The following is a 21,845-nucleotide window of genomic DNA, read 5'->3' as shown; positions in this document are numbered from 1 at the left end:
AGTGTAAAGAGATTTAATAAAATATATTCTATAAACATGCATTATTTCAGTAATATAAAGGTTATAAAGGACCATGAAATATTTTTCTTTTTATACCTGTGTTAGTTCACATAATATATTGTTCCCCAGGTTCATTCATTGTCATAAATAGCAGGATTCCTTTCTATTTAAAATTTGAATAAATATTTCATTTTATGTGATACTATACTATTTTATCTGTTCAGATGTTGATAGTGTTTCCATATCCTTCCAAAAAAGATTTGTCTATTTATCTGTTTTTACTTGAAACATAGAACTAGAAAGATGTATAGCAAACTTCCACTTTCCAGTTAACTCTTCAAATGTTGACAAAAGCCAAGATGAAGCCAGGACTTAGGAATTCTGCATGAGTTTCATATATGGGTGGCAGGGACCATAACTCCTGGATCATCATTCTCTGCCTTCCTAGGCACACAGCAGGAAGATGGCAAAAGCAATGCAGCTTGGATTTGGGCTTATTTCATTATGGTCTGCCATTATCCCAATCAACAGCTTTACCTGTGGAGCCACAACACTAAACCCGTAGTTCCATATCTACACTACGGCTCATAATTCCACAATAAAAAAGGAATTTGATGTATTTATTCTAAAACTGACAAATGGCCTTTTCTTATTTACCTAGTAGAGATTATTGCAAGTTAGCTATGTTTTGTGTAGTCTTAATCCAGTGCCCATCACAGTAGCCTAGAGGCTAAAAAGCCCTTGCCTTGTATCTGCTGGGATCCCAAACTGCCCTTGGTTCTAATCCTGGTGGCCCAGCTTCCCTTTCAGCACCCTGCTGAAGGCCTGGGAAAGCAATCGAGGACAGCCCAAAGACTTGGCACCCTGCACTCACACGAGAGATTTAGCAGAGGCGTTGTGGACACTTGGGGAGTGAATCAGCAGATGGAGGATCATCCTGCCTGTCCCTCTTCCTCTCTGTGTATCTGACTTTCCAATAAAAATAAATGACAAACCTTAAAAAAAGAAATCTTAATTCTAGAACAGAAAATGATATGCAAGTAAAAGAATACAATTGATAAGTTGGGATTAGTAAAAATGGTATAAGCATTGAAAATACTCTTAGTAAACCATAAAAGAGATATCACCTAACAAATGAGGAGAAAACTATGTTCAATGCAAAAGGCATGAATACAATTATTTTAAACTCATAAAGACTTCAGAAAAAAAAAGCAAAATGTGACAGAATCTCTGCTTAGTTAGCTCCTGTCAACATAAGTGTGTGATTTTTGGTATGTCAATGTTGACAGGCAGTTTTAGATGGATAATAAGTGTGCTTATTAGCTACATAGTTAAGTCCAAGTCTTCATTACTTCATGTAATTAAGCACAAAAGAGGACTGGGTTCCCGGGGAAGCTGTCTCCCTAAGTTAAGAAGAAAATTATCCATCTGAGGCTAGAAGAATGCTCTGTGACAGAAAGTAGGGGTTTCAGTGAATGATGAGGTTAAAATAAAAATAACCATCACATTGTCAGGAGTCATCTTTGAAGAAGCTCTCACTGCGCAAAATGACAGGATGGGAGAAGCAATGAATCCTGACTAACATAAACAAAATAATACACGGAATTATATAAGGAGGAAGGAAATCTTTTCCAACTGGTAAAATAGTGCCATATAGGAGGGAAAATGGAATCAGATAATAATACTTGGTATTTATCACAAAAATACTTTTGATTTTGTAGTCATCAAAAAAAAAATCAGTGACAGTCAAAAAATGTCTTCTGTGCATATCATTCACCAATAACAAAACTATTAGGTACATTTCAAGAAAAGCCGTGTTTTATAAAATACTTAAGAAGTTAATATATAATATTAAATTCAACTTAAGACATTTACTCACAAAGGACAAATATTTTAGCCTTGCAAAAAATAAAGTTCAGCATTCAAAAATGTGATTGGTGTTCTCATGGCTAATAATGGTGATAATATTAATTCCATTTCATATAATTAATTGACGTTCCATGCTTGCTCTTTTCACATAATCCGGTCAAAAATACATAAAATTTATCAGACATGGAGAAAGCATTAGTCAATCCTAAAATAATAATAGATGCTTCTTTAAAAAATGGCTAGGTGATAAAAACAAAACATAGTTATGAAACTGACTTCACTTAAAACACATGACTAATACAACTTGGATATCAACCTTTGAAAATATATCATATGTTTTCTCTGTTCTGGAATACTTGCATTTTAATGAAATTTTCTTGGCAGATATCACTTTATTCTGAATTTTGTCAGCATTTTCTGTACAAATATTTAATTCATTTACACCAATCACATTTTCACAGGGTCAGTTTTTTTCTTTTGAGTACAGTCTACATTCAAAGTTACCATTTTTCACATCTTTGCTGCATTTTCCATAACAGAGGCCGATGGGACCTTGGTTTTCATTTCATTCTGCTTTTTGAATCTCCTCTATGTAATCTGACTGTATGTTTTGTTCTTGGATCAAGAACATGATAATAGAAGCAGAATGATTAATTGCCTATAGAATTTGGAAGCACAGACATAATCGCTGATTAACATGTTTGTCTGTTATTGATGTAGCTATCTGCAAATTGAAGAACTAATAATGAATGTGGTTTTTCATGACTCTGAATAGCTAATAAACCAATTGAAACTGAACTGTTGATTGAGGAATTGGATCTGTTCAGCTTAATCAAGATCCTTGAAATTCAAGTGTAAATGAGTGATGCTGGATCAGTCGTGTGGCGTGGAGGGTACAGCCACTGTGCACAGCACCAGCATCTCACGGGATACCAGTTCCTATCCCAGTTGCACCACATCTGATAGAGCTGCTGCCCGTTAATGGCCTTAGGGAAAGCAGCAGAAATGGCTCAAGTGCTTTGACTCAACCCACCCATGTGGGTGACACAGAAGAAGCTTCTGGTTTCCCCCGGCCATTGTGATCACTGAGGGATGGGAGATTTTGTTTTCTGTATCCATATCTCTCTAATTTTGACTTTTAATTAATAAATAAATCTTTAAAAATCATATAAATTTGGGACTTCTTATACTTATAGCTGAATTTTATACTTATACCTCTATTTGTTTAGTATTCAGAAAACAAGCATTGTGTTAGTTTTGTTTAGAAAATAGATTCCTTAACACTTAGTTAGAAGCATACATATGGATAAACAATATCACAACAAATAGATTGGAAGCTAAAACAAACATAGGTGAACAAAACTTAGTAACAGATTGTTCTACATAAAATGTGCAAATTGTGAGAGAGGTTCTTTGGGCATAAGGTCTTGGAAGTACCACACATGGACGGATTCAAATGACTTCACATATGGAATTTTTCCTTTTGGAAGCTGCACCTGCTGACAGCCATGTGAAGACATGATGTTCGTCCTCTCCTGAGGATGTAAAGTCTGCAGTGCCCTATCAGAATTGGAGAACAGCCCTAAGTAACAACAGATGCTAAGCCCTTGGTTTTGGGCTTTCAATCTTTAGAAACGTTGGTCAGTTTCATTTCTTCAGTTACTCAGTTTGTTATATGATGTTGCAGCAGTACGAATGGACCATGGCACTTAAAAAGGAAAAGCTTCCTATCAGCAGCATTAATGTTCACCAGTTGAGAGGGGAGTATCTCAGCATAATAAATACGACACTATGACTGATAAATCAGGATGAGATAATATTTCCAGGCATAAAAGTTTAAACACTAGCAGACTCTTTGTGCTAGTGAAACTAAATTACTAAGATTGTCCTGTATAAAAATGTGATGATTAAGAAACCCTGGCGTTCTAGAGCACAGTACTGTGAATATAGATAATGTTAATATACTACACGTTTCCCTATGGGAGGACTAAAATATGGAATCTTGGATGTTTTCTCTGTAGAGAAATATTAAAAGCTTTTAGTTAATATTCATGTGAATATTATAATATAGATAAATTTATATTTACTTACTTTAAGTGTTAATTTACAACTTTTGCTTTTCCTAGACACATTTTATGAAGGATGGCAACTCCAAGGGAAAGTAATAATCACTACCTAGTCAACATTTGAAAAATCAGTGGTCCAGCTAAAATATTGAAACGAAAGAGGTAGAGACATGTTGTGGCGTGTGACAATGAATGTGATCTTGCTTCTTGTTTCATATCAAAGAACTTCCATGCAGACAGGGGCAGTGAGAAAAGCGAAATTTATTGAAATTTTAAAAGTTTCCTGCTAAAAATGGGGGAGCTGAACTGATCTGAAGCTGGGAACCAGGAGCTCCCTCCAGGTCTTGCGTGTGGGTACAAGCCACCAACAATCTGGGCCACCTTCTACTTTTTCAGGTTATAAGCTGAGAGCTGGATCAGAGATGGAGAAGCCATAACAAGAGCTGGCACTTACATGGGATGCTGGAACCACAGGGTCGAGTATTAGTATGCTGTGCCACTGCATCAGCCAATTGTAGCCCAAATTTTAAATACACTATTTTAGAGGAATCGAGGCTTGCGTTGTTTTTATTGTACATAAAATGAGAGGTAGAGAATTACACAAACAGAAATACAGATCTCACTTGCTAATTCCCTCTCAAACACCTGCAATGATTGGGGTGACACTGGAACCAGAACCAGAAGCAGAGAATGTAATCCAGATGTCTCAAGTCAGAGGAAGAAACTCAGTTCCTAAAACCACCTCCAGCTGCCTCTCAGGGTCTGGATTTTCAGGAAGTGCAGTAGGAGTAGGAGACAGGTTTTGAACTCTGAGATCCTCTCATATGGGCACGAGCATCTTTACCGAAGTGCTAATAGCTTGATCTATCATTTTATACAGCTAATTTTTTGAATGCTATGCTATATAGATTTGCACAAATGCTTATGTTTCCAAAAGTCATGTAAAATATCTCAGAATTAGAGAATTCTGATTCCTGTCTGTTCCTTTCTCTTGCTGTTACATGTGCTAAAGGTGGAGTATTTTCATATATCTAATAAATAGTTGTTGAGCTGCTTCTACTCACCAGATATCTGTGAGGATGCAGGAATAGAAGTAATTAAACAAAAATTCCATTTAAATATCATGAGAGGACAGGTATTAACTTTGTGAGTAAATGCTTGGTGAGTATGTGTTTAGTTAATCTAACACATGGTTATTACAAGCTTAATTCATTGTTATTATTTGGAACCTTGAATGTCGAAGTTGTTTCTTTCTAGGAATCATCATAGCTTAAAATCTGCCCTTTTGTCTGAATTATCAGAGTTAATTATGGACAAATCTCTGGGCAATGGCCTCTGGGTCCCTGTCTGCTACCTGGTGGAATTTGCTTAGAGCCTACCTGCCTATGACTGGGGGCACAGCTTCCTCTGTGACCTTTGACATGAACAGGAAGTCTATGGAATACACGTGGAACATGACTTCTGACATGACCTGAAGGCCAAGGGGAATAGACATGCTGTCTAGCCAATTACATTGTCTCTGGTGGGGGAGGGGGTTTGCCAGAAGATGTCCTCCTTCTCTCCTATTCTGTAACCTTTATAATTCTGGAATTTGTATTGAATAAATGCACATTCCTCACCAGCTTATCTCCGGTGGTTTTTAAAGCCAAAGAACACTGTCACCTCACCTTGGCGACCTCAGAGCCTGCTGGCAGGCTCAAATCCCGAGACAAATATTATGCAGTATTTTTGCTGTCTCTGTTAGTTTTGTTATTTGCCCATAACAAAATGATGGTCTACATTAGAGAATAATCAGGAGAAGGCAGGATAAGAGATTTTTCTTCCCTCAGAGTATTAATAATGAATGTTGCTGACATTTCTTGATCAGTTGGTATGTGCCAAGCACACAGAGCTAACTGCCACAAGCATATCATTGGAGAGACATTTTAATAGTCATTGATATCTTAAAAGAAATATGACAATTGGGATTGGAACAGTGTCTATTAACTCTGGGTTCCAACCTTCAGACTGTTGCCAGATTAAAGGTGGCCATTGAATTGGTAAATAATTGCCTCCCAATTATCATGGGAGTTTCCTTGCTTTATACGCAATTTGTGTATGATGCATGGTTACTTTAGTAAAAATAAGTACATTGCTAGAAAAGTATTCCTGAAAAGATGCAAGAGAGCATCCTAATATTGTGTTTCAATTATGTTCCTTTATATCAGAAGTACAAGAACTCCTATCTGAGCTTCACTGTGTAGCATGGATATGTTTGTGTGTAGATCAAAGGTATGCAAATTTGAGGAAAATACAAAGGCTGTAGGTGGGACAATTTGTTAATTTTAAAATATGGGCAATAGTTTTCAGAAATTTTTGTTTGATCTGTTGTAGCTTAAAATAAATATTATCTGGGAATAGTAATTAAATTCTAAGCAAATGTAAATGAGCAAAAACGTTTTTGAGCAGTAGTTTTTGCCAGATTCTAAATAAATCTACACTTGGGACATGGAAACCTGCAATGTGGCAAATCACATGAAAGAGAAAAGTCAAACTCAGAAAAATTAACACTCTGAGTTTTTAACTTAAGATTGCTGGACACAAGTATGTTTTTGGTAAAAGTACACATAATCTGATACAAGTCATTTTTAATTTATTATGGAGCTGTCTTTTTGACTCGGGGGCGTAGCATGCTACACTTCAAAGGTTTTGAGCAGTCTCCCCTGAGAATCAAATAGTGAGATGTATTGTCACATGAAAATGTGGGATTTCTTTTTCTGTCAGGCATGAAACATAATTTAGCATAATTTGATTTGTGTTTATCTGGGAATTTGGATTTTTAGAATGTTATTTGAAATTTGGAGAAAGCATTTCCTAAAAATCTATTGTGATACACAGTTTTAACACATGACTAGCCAAATGAATGCAAGAAAACAATTTTATAATATGAGAGTATGATCTTGGATTGCCAATTACTATTTCATTTAGCATATGAGACATGCAATGTCTTGGCAAGGTATTTCTGCTTCAACCAACCCATAATTTGAAACGAAAACACATAATATATCAATATTTTCTTCAAGTGTGATGAAATTACAAAGATTTTAATTTTGGAATATTTTGTTTATGTAAGATGTTTAGCAGTTATTTGCTAATGGAAACAACAATGACTATACGAAATAACCAGGAAGATACAAGTGTAAAATAAAAGGCTCAGTATTTTTTTTCAAACTTACTGGTTTTAATATTTTGTGCAGGATGTCTTCATACTTTAACCTCTGCCTGGTTGAATCATATATGTCAGAAAATTACTTTTTAAGACACTACCAATAGTGCGTTGAAGGAAAGAATGATAGGATTGACAACAATAACTGTTAATTGACATGAAGTATTGTGTTTAGGAAGATCTTTCAGCCAAAGGCTAAACCAACAACATCACCACCCGGTTTCCCACCCATCCCAGGTCCCGGATGTGGGGCATGCTCTGAGATTCTTGTTCAAGTGGTTTTGATGGCTCATCACTTATGAATCGCTACCAGTCTCGCCACTCCAAGCACGATAAGGTCGCTGAAGAATCCACTGATTGACATAGTCCATCATAGAATCTCCATTTGCCCAGTATTTCACTGCCAACATATAGCTGAGGTGGTTGATTGACTTGTTCTATCTTCTGTCTTCTTTCAGCCTGACTCTCTGTGTCTCTCTCTCTCTCTCTCTCTCTCTCTCTCTCTCTCTCACACACACACACACACAGTTTCTGCCTCCCTCCCACATAAATTTTTTATTGTATTTTATTTTTTATTATTTTTCTTTTGAAGATTTCCTTATTTTTATTGGAAAGTCAGACTTACACAGAGAAGGAGAGACAGAGAGCAAAAAGATCTTCAATCCATTGGTTCAATCCTGAAATGACCAAAATGGCCGGGGTTGAACCTATCTAAAGCCAGGAGCAGCAGCTTATTCTGGATCACCCACCCAGGTGCAGAGTCCCAAGGTTTTGGGCCATCCATGACAGCTTTCCCAGGCAACAAGCAGGGAGCTAGCTGGGAAATAGTACAGCCAAGATATGAACTGGCACCCATACGGGACCCTGACAGATACAAGGCAAGGAATTTAGTCACTAAGCTACCACACCAAGTCCCATACATTCTTTTAAAATGTGTTAGTTTACTGCAGATTTAAGTTTGGAGAAAAAGAAAAAGAAAAAATTAAATCATTAGCCCAAATTACAGAGATTGCATAGATACCATCTACCACCTGTGTCTGTTTTCCCTGTTATTGATATATTGAATATTGTTGATATAGTTTTAACTTAATGACCTAGTAACATTCTGGTTCATTCCTTAAATTGTACAGAGCTGCGGGCTTTCAGGATGTGTATTGCCATCTCCATCACAAGGTATTATTCGATTTCTCAGTGCCTTAACATTTCTGATTCTTCCTTTTCTCATTCTTGCCCATATCACATCTTTCCGCTGACATTATAAATTTGGATTTTCTAGGATTTTATAGATTTGGAATTGACGAACACAGTTTTTTAACGTTCTCATTACTTGGCCAAGTTTTAGAAAGGTTTATGCTGAAGGTAAGAACTTAGAATATTGTTCTTTTCTTTTTATTTAAGGTTTATTTACTTGTACTTAAAAATAAGAATTACAAAGAGGAGAGACAGACAGAGACAGATATAGATAGGTCTTTCATCTGCTGAATTGCTCCCCATGTGGCACAGTCGCTGAAACCGAGCCCATTCAAAACCAGGATACCTTTAATATTTACCAAACTACCAAAGATTCACTCATGGCGATGATTCTTTTTCCCTGTAAAATCAAGGAGAATAATCTAGACAGTATGTTCTTTAATGACAGGAATCTAGACAGTATCTTCTTTAAGCATCGCTACATGTAGAAGATCTGGTGGTTTCTGTTATATTCCTATTAATTCAGAGCACAGTGTATGTGAGGAAAAAGTGTGAGCTTCTTTCCAAACAATTGTTGTAAGAAGGACTACAATCAGTTAAAAGTTTCACCTTTTTCCTGTGATTTTCAGGTCTACTTATCTTCTTCTCATCCTCCTCTGAGAAAGTTCAGTCAGCACTTTTATTATTTACAGATCAAGCTAAATATAGATGGATTAAAAAGGTTAACACAGAAAAGAAAAATACTTAGCAGAAAAATAGATCAGACATTTAAACTCATAGCTAAGCAAACTACCTACCACCCTGAAGTTTTATACAAAGGTATGAAAAAAGAGAGAGAGAGAGAGGTGAAAGAGAGATGGAAAAAAAAAAAAGAAAAGGAAAAGAAGAAATAAATACCACAGATAGCTTAACTGCCATAATTTAAAATCCACATTTTCCTCCTAGGGAATAATGATGGTAAATAAATTTACAGCTTTAAGATTCTTTGATCTCACCTATAACATGATTCACAAATTCTGAATCATGGTTATTTGCAACAATATTTGCCTCACGGGAAAAACTGCGAAGGTAAGTATAGAAATAGAAATGTGCTCATTTTCAGTGGTGTTTTATCTAAGTAACATTTTCTGTAATTGTTGGTTCAATTGTTTTGGGATGGAGGGAGAATTTAGAATACACTGGAAATGATAAATATCCTTCTGACTAATGAAATGTAAAATTGAAGCCTACTTGAATGAAAAGAATACCAACTTTGGGGCCCGGCACGGTAGCCTAGTTGCTAAAGTCCTTGCCTTACAGATGCCAGGATCCCTATGTGCGCGGCTTCTAACCTGGCAGCCCCACTTCCTATCACGTTCCCTGCTTGTGGCCTGGGAAAGCAGTCGAGGAGGGCTAAAGTCATGGAAACCTGCATACCTGTGGGAGATCTGGAAGAATTTCCAGGCTCTGGGCTCTTGGCTTTGGATAGGCACAGCTCTTGCCGTTGCAGCCTCTTGGGGAGTGAATCATCAGGTGGAAGATCTTCCTCTCTGTCTCTCCTCCTCTCTGTCTCTCCTCCTCTCTGTATATTTAGTTTTCCAATAAAAATAAAATAAATCGTAAAAAAAAGAATAGCAACTTTGAAAAAAATGTTTCACCACATCCAATAGTACAAACTATATCATGTTTTGCAGACTTACATCCAAATATCATTATGTGAACTTTGTCATAATACACTTATTTGATAAATATTTTTCTGTTTATGTTATGAACTAACTTTTTAGAATACCTATATACTGAAAATATTTTTGCTCACAATGAACTTAAAATGAGCTATCCTGAAAACTGCTTTTAGTCTCTCTGTCTAATGTCATTTCAGTGGTTGGAACAGTACAATATTTACTCTGTTTGCTTATGATGTAAACATAGTTTCTATTAAGAAGGGGATCAATAATCAGTCATTCCTACATTTTAATGGAAAAGGGACAGGTAAAATGCATTGCAGTTTGAGATTGAATGTTCAGCACTGTGCAGCGCATTTCAAATGTAGCTGATATTTACTAACAGTGCATTTGGCAATACAGAAGATTGCTGCATTTTCCTGTCTACCTTTCACATCAGAATCTTGAGCTCAAATCATTCGCTGAGTTCTCTGCATGTATATCTGCTTCCTTAGCAATGATTTAGACACTCGTAAACTTACTTCTCTACCATGCTGACAAACAAGCAAAAAATATTGTGTCCTTTGTATATATTGTTAACAAAACTGTTGTAATAAGTTTATAAAATATGTGGACTAACATGTAGAAGCACAATACAGATGAACTAATATTAGTCAGATACACGATCCTGAATTCCAAAGAAAAGGTGGAGCATTCACATTTACATGGAGCGTCTCTTTTAAACCATATTAATAAGCTTCTGTCACAACAATAATCTCAATAGCTCAATACGATAAACATTTTACCCCCATGAGGATTGATGATAGCTCCTCTGGGCTTGACTGTAGAATTTTTAGCAACATTTAGTTGGATCTGACTCAGCTCTGCATGGATTCTTATGCTATTATCTTAGCAGAAGGCCAAGACTCAGAATGGATCTGGGAAGCAGTAGCAAATCAAACCATATAATGACATTTAAAATTACAGTTTAGTCATAACATATGTCACTTCCATTTTCTGGTCATTAGGCACTGCAAATTAAGTGACTAACCCAGAGCAGTAGGTTTGGGGAAATATATTTTTTTCATGTAGACATCCATGGTGCTGATGGGTAAGGAACCTATAATGTCAGCAAATTGTGAAGAAATAAAAACAAGAATTAGTACCAACTGATAGTCTGGTATAAGGTCTCTCAGCATGTAGTTTTTGTTTTGTTTGGCATTATTTTTAGTGTTGTTCCTGTTTATGTAAAAGTAAGAATCTATCTAATGATTTGAATGGGGGGTGGTTGCAATGCTAACAGCAGAATTAGAATGAAATGTTTCAGCTAAGTTTTAAATTTTCTTTCACTTCCTGAATAAAACACTTTCATTTTTGTTCTGAAGGTGTTAAGACATTTACACACATGAGTGTGCGTACACAGGCACATACATACATACATACACAATTCTGGAACATAATATTGTTTTATCTTCAAATAATCTCCATAATGTCATGTCTTTGAACTAGGGAATGGCACCTAATTATTTAATTATTGTTACTATGATGAGACTTAACTCTGAGTTACCACAGCGATGTCCAACATTATATAATCTGCCCTTTCTTCTTTATAGGATAGAAAACTGCTTTCAGCTATGAATATAACAATAAAAATGCTACTTTAATTGTGTTCTTGACTTTAATGTACTATATGTGGTATATTGTCAAGCACTTCCTTTGATTTCAGATTTCCTGACCATATTTGCTTGTGAGAAGAAAAAAGCCAACACTTATACCAGAAAGCTGGCTTGTTCATTCAATAAGAGTGAGGGACAATTAGTGATCTGGAAAATGTATCTACTGTGAGGTCTAAGGCATTTGGGGAAATGAATTGTTAAAAACAGCAGCAGCAACAAACAGAACTTGAGTCCGATTGTAGTAGCCTAGTGGCTAAAGTCCTCACCGTTTTAGAGCCTGGATCCTATATGGGCTTGGATTCGTGTTCTTGCAACCCTGCTTCCCATCCAGCTTCCTGCTTTTGTCCTGGGAAAGTAGTGGAGGATGGCCCAAAGCCTTGGGACCCTGCACCTGTGGGGAGACCCTGAAGAAGCTCTTGGCTCCTGGCTTATCATAGGCTCAGCAGCTTCTAATACTGCCACTTGGGGGTTGAATCAGTGGATGGAAGATCTTCCTCTCTGTTTCTTCTCCTCTCTGCACATCTTGTGCTGTCATGTGGAATGGGGGGTTTAACTGACTATAACAGACACATTAAGCCTAAGGAGACCCCGTTAAGTCATCCTGGTTGTGTACTCCTAAGCATGTAACAGACCCCTGAGTTACCCCTACACCAGGTATTCAAGGTAAAGGCTAATACTCTGTTTTTTAAAGCCGTACAACATTATTTCTGCAAAGTGAATGCTGATAGCATGTTACAAAGGTATGATACAATTATAAGACCATAGCCCTTGATGGCTTTCTGGGAGTAGGATACATGCTAAGAATATTTATTACACTTCATGGCATTATTATTTAAAATATTCAAGATATGGAATCATTTTATGTATCTATTTGTTTAATGCAATGAAAAAATGTGAGCTATGCATACAACGAAATATTGAGCATTAAAAAATACAATGGAATACTCACATTTGATATTACATGGATGAAATAAAAAGTCACTATGTTAAATGAAATAATCCAGACATAAAAAGACAAATACCTTGTTATTCCTCAAATGTGGAAGTTAATAAAAAATAAAACATGGATCTGAATTTAGAATACTCATGATTCAATGGATGCTAACACAGGGGAATGGTGGGAGAGCGAACGGTAAACAAAGTGACAGATGACAAATACTGTAACACTGTGAGACAAAGGTGTGTTTCAGTGGGAGGATGATAGTTCACCATCATCTATTTCATACTGTGCAAGGGACCTAGGTACAGAAAATGCAAGGCTCTAAGCTTTGGGAAAGAATAAGGAGATCGATGTCAGGATTGATTGGTTTATGTCTTGTAAGTGCATTCAATATTATGCGGCATCAGGTAAACATGCACAATCGTTGTTACTCAAACATTTCAGATAATCGAAAGAATGCTGTGAATGAAAGCAAAACCAAAAGATGAAGAAATTCAAAGAAAACTGAATTAATTTTATTTTGGCGGTGTTTTGAAATATAAGCATTTATCACATAATTCTCACTTTTTCATGAACATTTTAAAGAATTCTCATTTGGGTCGATCAATGTCTGTATATCATTCTCTTACATTCATGGTATTACTAATCACTGCCTTCTCTTTTTATGTAATCATTCATTTTGTTTAGGGAGGTGTAAGTGACAATCTGTTTATTAAGGATTTCAAACTTTACAACACACTGATGAATCAAAGTAGCATAAAAAAGAAGAAATGTATGATGAGCATGATCATAAAAATATTGCACAATGAACCAAGTGGAAAATAAATAAACCTCACAAGTTAACTGGATTTTGTATTAAAAATATTACATTCTTCATCTTCAGTCATGACCTTTTATCAGCAACCTCTTTAGTCATAACTATAGAGAAGTAATTATTACATGGAGGAAGTCAAGACTTCTGAAAGTGAAAACTGAGCAATGTTTCCTTTGTTTTAACAACAATAATGTCAACAGGAAGAACACAAACCTTAAACTTTTTGTTGTCATTTTTCTTTGGTGTTCTCTGAGTGATTTGCTTGGACTCAGATATCATTCATCAGCTAAATAAAGATGTACTTTCTGTAAAATAACTCAATATCATAAAAGCAAGCGTTCTGCAACACAGGAGCCTACCGTAGAAAGAAAGGCTAGGAAAAACAAGCCTTCTTTTTCCATCAACACACGCTTATTATTATTATTTTTAATGCTAGTTTACTGATGAACAGGCGGTATCACAACACTTCTTGGGTTTTCATCAAACAGCTTTTAATAACCTGAAAACTCATCATAACTACATTAATATATTAGCAGTAGAGTTATGTCAAATTCACATTAAAACCAACATCATTTGCTTGATTAGTTAGTAACTGTTGCTTTAAAAACTCCTAACACTGGTCTGAGTTTCGGTTTTTAATATGAACTGTTTTATGTGATTCACTTTAGACTGCAGACTGATACAATCTCAATACAAGCTACATGAAGTCATGGATTCTAGTAGCTTTCATACGATTCACAGTAGAAAATGATTGTTATCATGCTTTATTCACCATAAAGCAAAGATCTATAAAATGTAATATATCTTCCCCAATCTTGTGATTGAAAAAAAAGATACATTTTTTTACAGAAATTGTGTCTATTTTTTCTCTATTTTGAGTTTCCTAAAAGTCAAATGAGATTTAAAACTTCTGCTTTCTCCTGTCATGAGGTCTTTTTAGAAAAAATATATATATATACACACATACATATAATGTTTTCAGTCTCTGCTGTCTCCAAAAGGAAATTTGCATTATCCCTGTCTGCCAATCAGAAAACCAAACAGGACATCCAAAACGTCATTCTCTCAAAAGGACAAAGCCAGGACTTTTCCTTGTAGAGTTATTCTAGGATGGGCTTTAATTCCCCCCCAAAAAAGCATCAGTTAGCAGTAGTTACTTCATCTTCCTCTCATGATTGGGCTGTGAAAATGCTACAAAAATGGAATTATGGCTGATCCTTACTTTATCTGTTTTATTGTCTTACTGCATTCTGCAAGTTGTAGTTTCTCCAGTTAATTATTTGTTGGAGGTTAAAAATGCTAGGAAATACTTACGATATAATCATTCTGCTCCCCTCCCAGAGCCCTTCTCCTTGTTTTAAATTTGATGACTCCTCATCCATTCATTCTATTTCTTGTTAAATTTATTTAACGTACATCAGTGATTCCACAACCCAAAAATGACGTGTCTATAAGGGAATCGGCGCTATTGGCTTCAGGTTCTTGTCATATGTTCTATCTTGACACGTTTTCATAGTAATTGGAATTCACTCCTCAGTCTTGAAGTCTGAAAGACCAAACAGTGTGAGACATTCTTTCTGAAAATATTCGGCCGCAGATGGGGGTACCAGTCATGTAGAGGGAAGAACTGCACACGATGTCCAGAAGCAATGACAGCGGTTGCTTCAAACGCGGGGTTCTACCCTAGCTGCAGTTTGATCAGTTCTCAGTTCTTTACTCAACTGGCTAGCTTCTGTTGTATCGATTTTCTTTATTGGTTTTCTGTGTTCTGTTTTGTCGTTTTCTATTCCTATCTCACAATACAAATTGCGTTTGGATTTAATTTGTTCTTTTTTAAGATAATTTTAAAAATTTATTTTGTTTACCTGAAATGCATGGAATTAAGAGATGGGCACTGAGGTCCCATAGGTTGGTTCACTGCAAATAGCCGAGACTTTGGCAAACCAAAAGCAGCATGAGTTTAATCCATGTGTCACACATCAGTGTCAAGAATCCGGTGATGTAAGTCATTACCTGTCCTCATCCCCTGGTTTCCAATAGTAGTTTCCTCAAACCAGGAGTGAATCAGGAATCCCGTTTTTTGATCTGAGTCATGTATGTCCCAACTGCTCAGCAAAGGAGTTAACTATTATTTTTCTTCACACTTGATATAAGAACATTTCTTGGAAAAAAATTTTTTGTAAATCCCTTTAATGTTTATTTCTATAAAACCCTCAAAATCACTGCTTTGGCTGCTTTTCACAGGTTGTATTTTACTGCAACTCAAAAAGTAATTACTTTAAATAATTTCTTATTAACTTTTAATTTAATACTGGACCTATTTCTTATTTTAATCCATTTTATATTTTACTTTAATTGTAGGTTTGCATTTTAATTTGAAAACACAGCTTCACAGAAAAGTAATATTAAAATTTGAACAAGCTCATAAGTCCAGAAACATTTTACAATTGCTGGACATTTCAACTGCAAATTGTACAGAATGCTGAAGACCTCTTCATAATAAAAATTACAAGTATGTATGTTCAAAGCTAGAAAAATATATTTTAAAGCAATGTTAAAATGTTAGTATCTTGTAGTTAACTATAAATATTAATCTTCATTTCAGTAAAATATGAATATGTTTTTAAATTATTTCAGTTGGTATCAAATCAGCAATATAATTTGACATTTTATGGAGTTTTCTGTTTAAGAGATATTGGAGATGTAACCTTGGTTTGTGTGATAATGAGATTAATTTGGGGGAAAAATGAAAACTCGGATACATTTATAGCCATTCACAATTTGATGGTGTTCTTTCAGGCATAAGGAGACAGGGGAGGTCAGTGCATGAAATTAAAATAGCTTTTCAAATGTAGTAACTCTCTTTCCTCCTGACTGAATCTCTGTTTTAAGAAATTCATCAAACTGATCATATATAAAGTGGAAACCTATATTACGGGCCCTGCGGCGTGGCCTAGCGGCTAAAGTCCTTGCCTTGAAAGCCCCGGGATCCAATATGGGTGCCAGTTCTAATCCCGGCAGCTCCACTTCCCAGCCAGCTCCCTGCTTGTGGCCTGGGAAAGCAGTTGAGGACGGCCCAATGCATTGGGACACTGCACCCGTGTGGGAGACCCAGAAGAGGTTCCAGGTTCCCGGCTTTGGATTGGCGCGCATCGGCCCGTTGCGAAGATCTTCCTCTCTGTCTCTCCTCCTCTGTGTATATATGGCTGTAATAAAATGAATAAATCTTTTAAAAAAATAAATAAAGTGGAAACCTATATTAAGTGAAGTTTTCTACCTTGTTTTAAATTAATACTCAGTATTTTGTGTATATCTACATACATGGTAATTCTATTTAATTAAATACTATATCTTAATTGATGAACTCATCCTCATTTTACTTTGATTTATATTATTTCTAGTTTTAAAGAGTTTCCTAACTTCAATTTATACTGAAAGAACCCAAATTATATGAAATAGGTCAATATAATTTTATTTAATGCATATTTCATGCCCTTGGTAGGTTTAAGCATTAAAAGGCAATTCTTTTGAATGTCTCTCAGTGAGAGTATGCATAATGTATATTCAAGATTTACAAATTTGTGATAAAAATTAGAGACGAGGGCCTGGCACAGTAGTCTAGTGTGCACATGCCTAGAACCCATATGGGTGCAGGTTCTAGTCCCAGCAGCCCTGCTTCCCATTCAGCTCCCTGGGAAAGCAGTCGAGGATGGCCCAAGTTCTTGGGACCCTGTACTCGCATGGGTGACTGGGAAGAGGCTCCATGTTCCTGGCTTCAGATCAGCACGTCTCTGGCTGTTGTGGCAGCTTGGGGACTGAATCAATGGACAGATGTTCCTCTCTATTCTCCTCTATGTATATCTGACTTTCCAATAAAAATAAAATAATTTTTAAAAAGAAAAATCACAGACGAGTGGCCAATATTGTGCTTCAGTGGAATAAGTAATCACCAGCAATACTGACATATCATATATTTGCCAATTTGCGTTCTTTCAGCTTGAGTTCTGTCTGCTCTATTTCTGATCTAGTTCCTTGTTCATGTGCCAGCGATAGCATGCTTGGATGGTACAAGTGTTGGGGCCTCTGTACCTAACAGGGAGATCCAGGCAGATTCCTAGTTTCCCAACTTCAGCCTCATTTTGCCCTTTAATTTAAACCATTTGGGCAGGTAACCAGAAGATGGAAGATCTTTCACTTTCACTCTCTGTATGACTCTGACTTTCAAATGAATAAATATTTTTAGGTATGTACTTCTATGAAATATAGTACCCAGAGAGAAATATTGATAAAAGCTTAAGTGTATATTTAACCAGCCATTTATAAGTTCTGATAGACTATAGCAGTACATAGTTTGATACTAGTATTTTGGAAATACGGCATGTGTATTCATTTTTCTCTTTGTATTTCCCCCTTGTAAACTATTTAAAATACCATGTGTATCGTTACATATGTAATTCATTTTTTGTTCAACACGCTTTTTGACTTGGGTCTCTGTACAAAACTTGTACTCCTGGTGTAATATAGAAAAACATGCAGAGAAGCCTACTGGCAAAAGTTTATATTATAGGGAATAGTTTATAGACAATTTGCAAGACAGGTTTTAATAGAACATACAGATTCTATACTTGTTGCCTCCAAAGCTCAAGAAGGTGCAGTAGATGTTGCACATGACTCAATGTAATAGGTCCTTTAGCAACAAAAATTGAGGATTAGCCCATTAGGTATCTGCTCACCATCTCTTCATCAAATAATGCCCCAGAAGTGAACAGAAGTTACTCACTTTGCATTTTGTACAAGGCTATAAATCAACCCTCTCCATAAGGGTTCTGTCACTATGACATTTAATTTAGACTGGATGTCCACTAGTTGATTAAATTTTAAAGAAATTTTTGAAAAGATTATCTTGAACACTCAAACTTTTTAATAAATGATTTGCTTCTAGTTTGCAAAGGTAATAATACTTTTCAATAGATGGAGATGTGTTTCACTCTTTTAAATACTGAGTCTATTGTTAGAATATACTGCTGTTTGCAACCTTTCAAAAATCCAAGTTGAAATGATAAGCACACTTTTTGCTTGTGAATCATGAATGTAGTTTTTGTTCCTCAAACTTGTAAAGAAGTCTGAGAGCTTTTACCAAAATTTAGATACTATAGAATTAAAAAAAAATGTAGATACGACTTCAGAGAACTTCAAAGAAAAATTTCAAATTTTACTTCTGGGAACTTCAAAATCAGACTTTCATTCATATAGCACACATTTTTTGTTTGAACAACTCTGTGAAAGTTTGGATATTTGCTTTAACACCACCAACCCTCACAATGCAAACTTCCTCCTCTTCTCTCTATATTTGATTTACTGTGGCAGTATTCTTTGATTTCTTGTATTCTTATTCTCAGTATCTGGGAAAGAAGGTAGAGATTGAGATTTGGTTATTTTTCACAGCTCATCTCTTAGCTCTTCATGAACAGTGGTTTGGGACCAGGCTGAGTAGTCTGGTGGCTGAAGTCCTAACTTTTTGTGCACCCGTGTCCCATATTGATGCCAGGTCATGTCCAGACCACCCTGCTTCCTATCCAGCTCCCTGCTTCTGGTCTGGGAAAGTATTCGAACCCTGTACCCCTGTGAAAGCCCCAGGAGATGCTCCTGGCTCCTGGCTTTGCATGGGCTCAGCTGCAGCCATTGCATCCACTTGAGGAGTGAATCTTTGGAGGATAGATCTTCCTCTCTGTCTCACCTCCTCTCTGCATATCTGACTTTCCGATTAAATTTTAAACATCTTATAAAGAAAATAAAGAGGACTTTTTTTTCCTTTAATGACTTAATTTGTTGATGTACTGAAGAGTTAAGCTTGTGAATGTTAGGTAAACTGAAACTAAGTCATTGTAGAGAGTATAAGAAAAATCAGAAAAGAATGATGGATGAAAGCAAGAAAGGAAGGGCAAGGTTGAAAATATCCTTGATATTAAAACCATATGCAGGAAATTCATGATGATTTTCCAATATAAATGTACATATTTCTATAACATTTTTGATAATAGCAATTTTACAATCAAAGGCCTCAATAAAAATTAACAATGTATAGGCAACAAAGGCCATAAAATATATCTACATTTTTATATTATAACATTAACAAATTAGCATACATACATACTGTGTTTATTCAAAAGACAAATTTATTCATATAAATTACTAGTATTATAGATCCTAGTATTTTTTAAAAAATGTAAATCGGTAGAACTTTAAAATTCAACAAAAAAGATAGCAAAAACCTACTTAAACTCTTCCACAACTTTATGGAATGGTATGGTTTCACCTTGTTGTAACCAGATAAATTATTCAACTGTTAAAATTGTGAAGTATCAAAATAACTGAAATATTTTACATACTAGCAAATGACTGGTAGAAGTTGAATTATTCTATTACAGAAAAATCCAACTCACAGGTGATAGAAGCTTCTAATTGCAGCATTCAGAATGGAATCAGTGAGCTCCAGGAAATGATGGGGAGTGGCCACTTAGTGATTACTTTTACGCCAACATAGGCACAAATGTTCAGATCCTGGCTCCACATCTGGAAAATATTCAAGGCGATATCTTGTTTGTTTTGGCTTATTTATTTATTTATTTATTTATTTTTATTGGAAACTCAGATTTACAAAGAGAAAGGAGATAAAGATCTTCCACTTGCTGGTTCACTCACCAAGTAACTACAATGAGGGAAGTGGACAGTCACGACATGAACTGGAGCCCATATGGGAATCCCAACACATGGAAGGCAAGGACTTTAGACACTAAGCTACTGCACCAGGTTCATGGGTGATGGATTTTTTAAAAAACGGAATCATATAGTATTTTTGAAAAATACATATGTTTGCTGCTTCATTGAAAAAAGTATATATATATATATATATTGCGATTTCATTTGTCATATCTTTTAAAGTTGACGTTAAAATTTAAACAAAATATGTTTCCAATAAAGATGATTTCATTCTGTCCACAAAAGCCCTTAGCAGTTTTATTTATTTTTGCACATAAACCTTTTGAAAGTTTAATTTTGCCTATTTTAAATGCTGCGTCCAAAATAAACACAACTGGGATTGTTCATTTTGTGCATCCACTTCACTTACTTAAAAAAGATCTGGGAAAACATTTCTGAATGTGTCTGCAAGAATTTTTTTGAGAGAGATTAACATTTGAATCAGATAAATACAATCATCCTCACAATGTAGGGGGCATTTTCCCTTCTGTTGAGGGCCTGTGGCAGAGGGAGGGTGAATTAGCTCTTTTAACTTAATATGGTTCATGAAACTTCCCTTGTTTTTGAACCTCACACTGCTAATCCTTAGGCTTTTGTGTTTGGCCTGAGACTTGCACTGTGGGCTACAGATCTTTTGGTTTGAAGTAGAAATATATCACTTGCTTTCCAGTTTGAAAATAATGTATTACACAATGTCATCACTCAGACTAAAACCCTCTATATCTTTGTATGTATCTAGTTGATTTTGTTTCTCTGGTGCATTCTGACTAGGATAGTGATGTAGGAATATTCAAACATACTCAAAGAGTTAACAGGCAAATGTTACACTGCATTAAATTTTTATACGTTAATTTTGAAAATACTTATTCTACCCAAAAGCTTTATACTATTTCATATATGTTATAATACACCAAAATTCCTATTACAGTAAAATAAAAGGGAATCAGATCATGTTTGTTGTATTAGAATCTATTACAACAAAAATTGTTTAAGTGGAACATGAACCCAGAGTTAAAAGAATCTTTATGACACAGAAATTTGTCTAGTGAAATTTCTTTGCTGCAATGCGGCAATGCCTATGTAGTTTTTTTTGTTCATTAATTGAATTTTACTTACTGATTTACTCACATAAGTAAATATCTTATTATTGCTCAGTGTGTGGAAATCCCAAGTATAGTTAATAATAAATAGATAATTTCAATTATATATATGTGAACAGAATTACATGGAACCAAAGCTCTTGTGCCTTACACCTATTATTTGCTATTGCCTTTCTTCAGGGCACAGTCCATAGTGAGATCATCACATTTCAATGTCCATGATTCAAACACTACAAGGTGATGCTGATATAGAGAAAATAGTAATCATGAACATATATTTTAAAATCATTTTTTTATTTTTTTACTACTATTTGGGAAAATAACAAAGTTACAATGCTGCATGGCCTTCCTGTGATTGGAAATCCATGAAAATTTCAAGAATCAGTTGACAAATTATTGTGCTAGAGAGCCTCATTTTTTAGGAAGGAGGTCACATAGCTAGGAATTAGGCACAAGACATTGATATAAAAAAAAATAAATGAAAAGTGTGAAAACGCCGGTGAAGAATTATGCCAGAAGTTAGTGTGTGTTTTATTATTCATCTCAAAAATAAGGAACACAGTATGTAATTTTCTGTACCGTGAG

The sequence above is a fragment of the Ochotona princeps genome, chromosome 12 (assembly GCF_030435755.1).
Source record: "Ochotona princeps isolate mOchPri1 chromosome 12, mOchPri1.hap1, whole genome shotgun sequence".
Lineage (NCBI taxonomy): Eukaryota > Metazoa > Chordata > Mammalia > Lagomorpha > Ochotonidae > Ochotona > Ochotona princeps.
The sequence above is the reverse complement of the archived record's forward strand: the minus strand, read 5'-3'. Positions refer to the sequence as shown.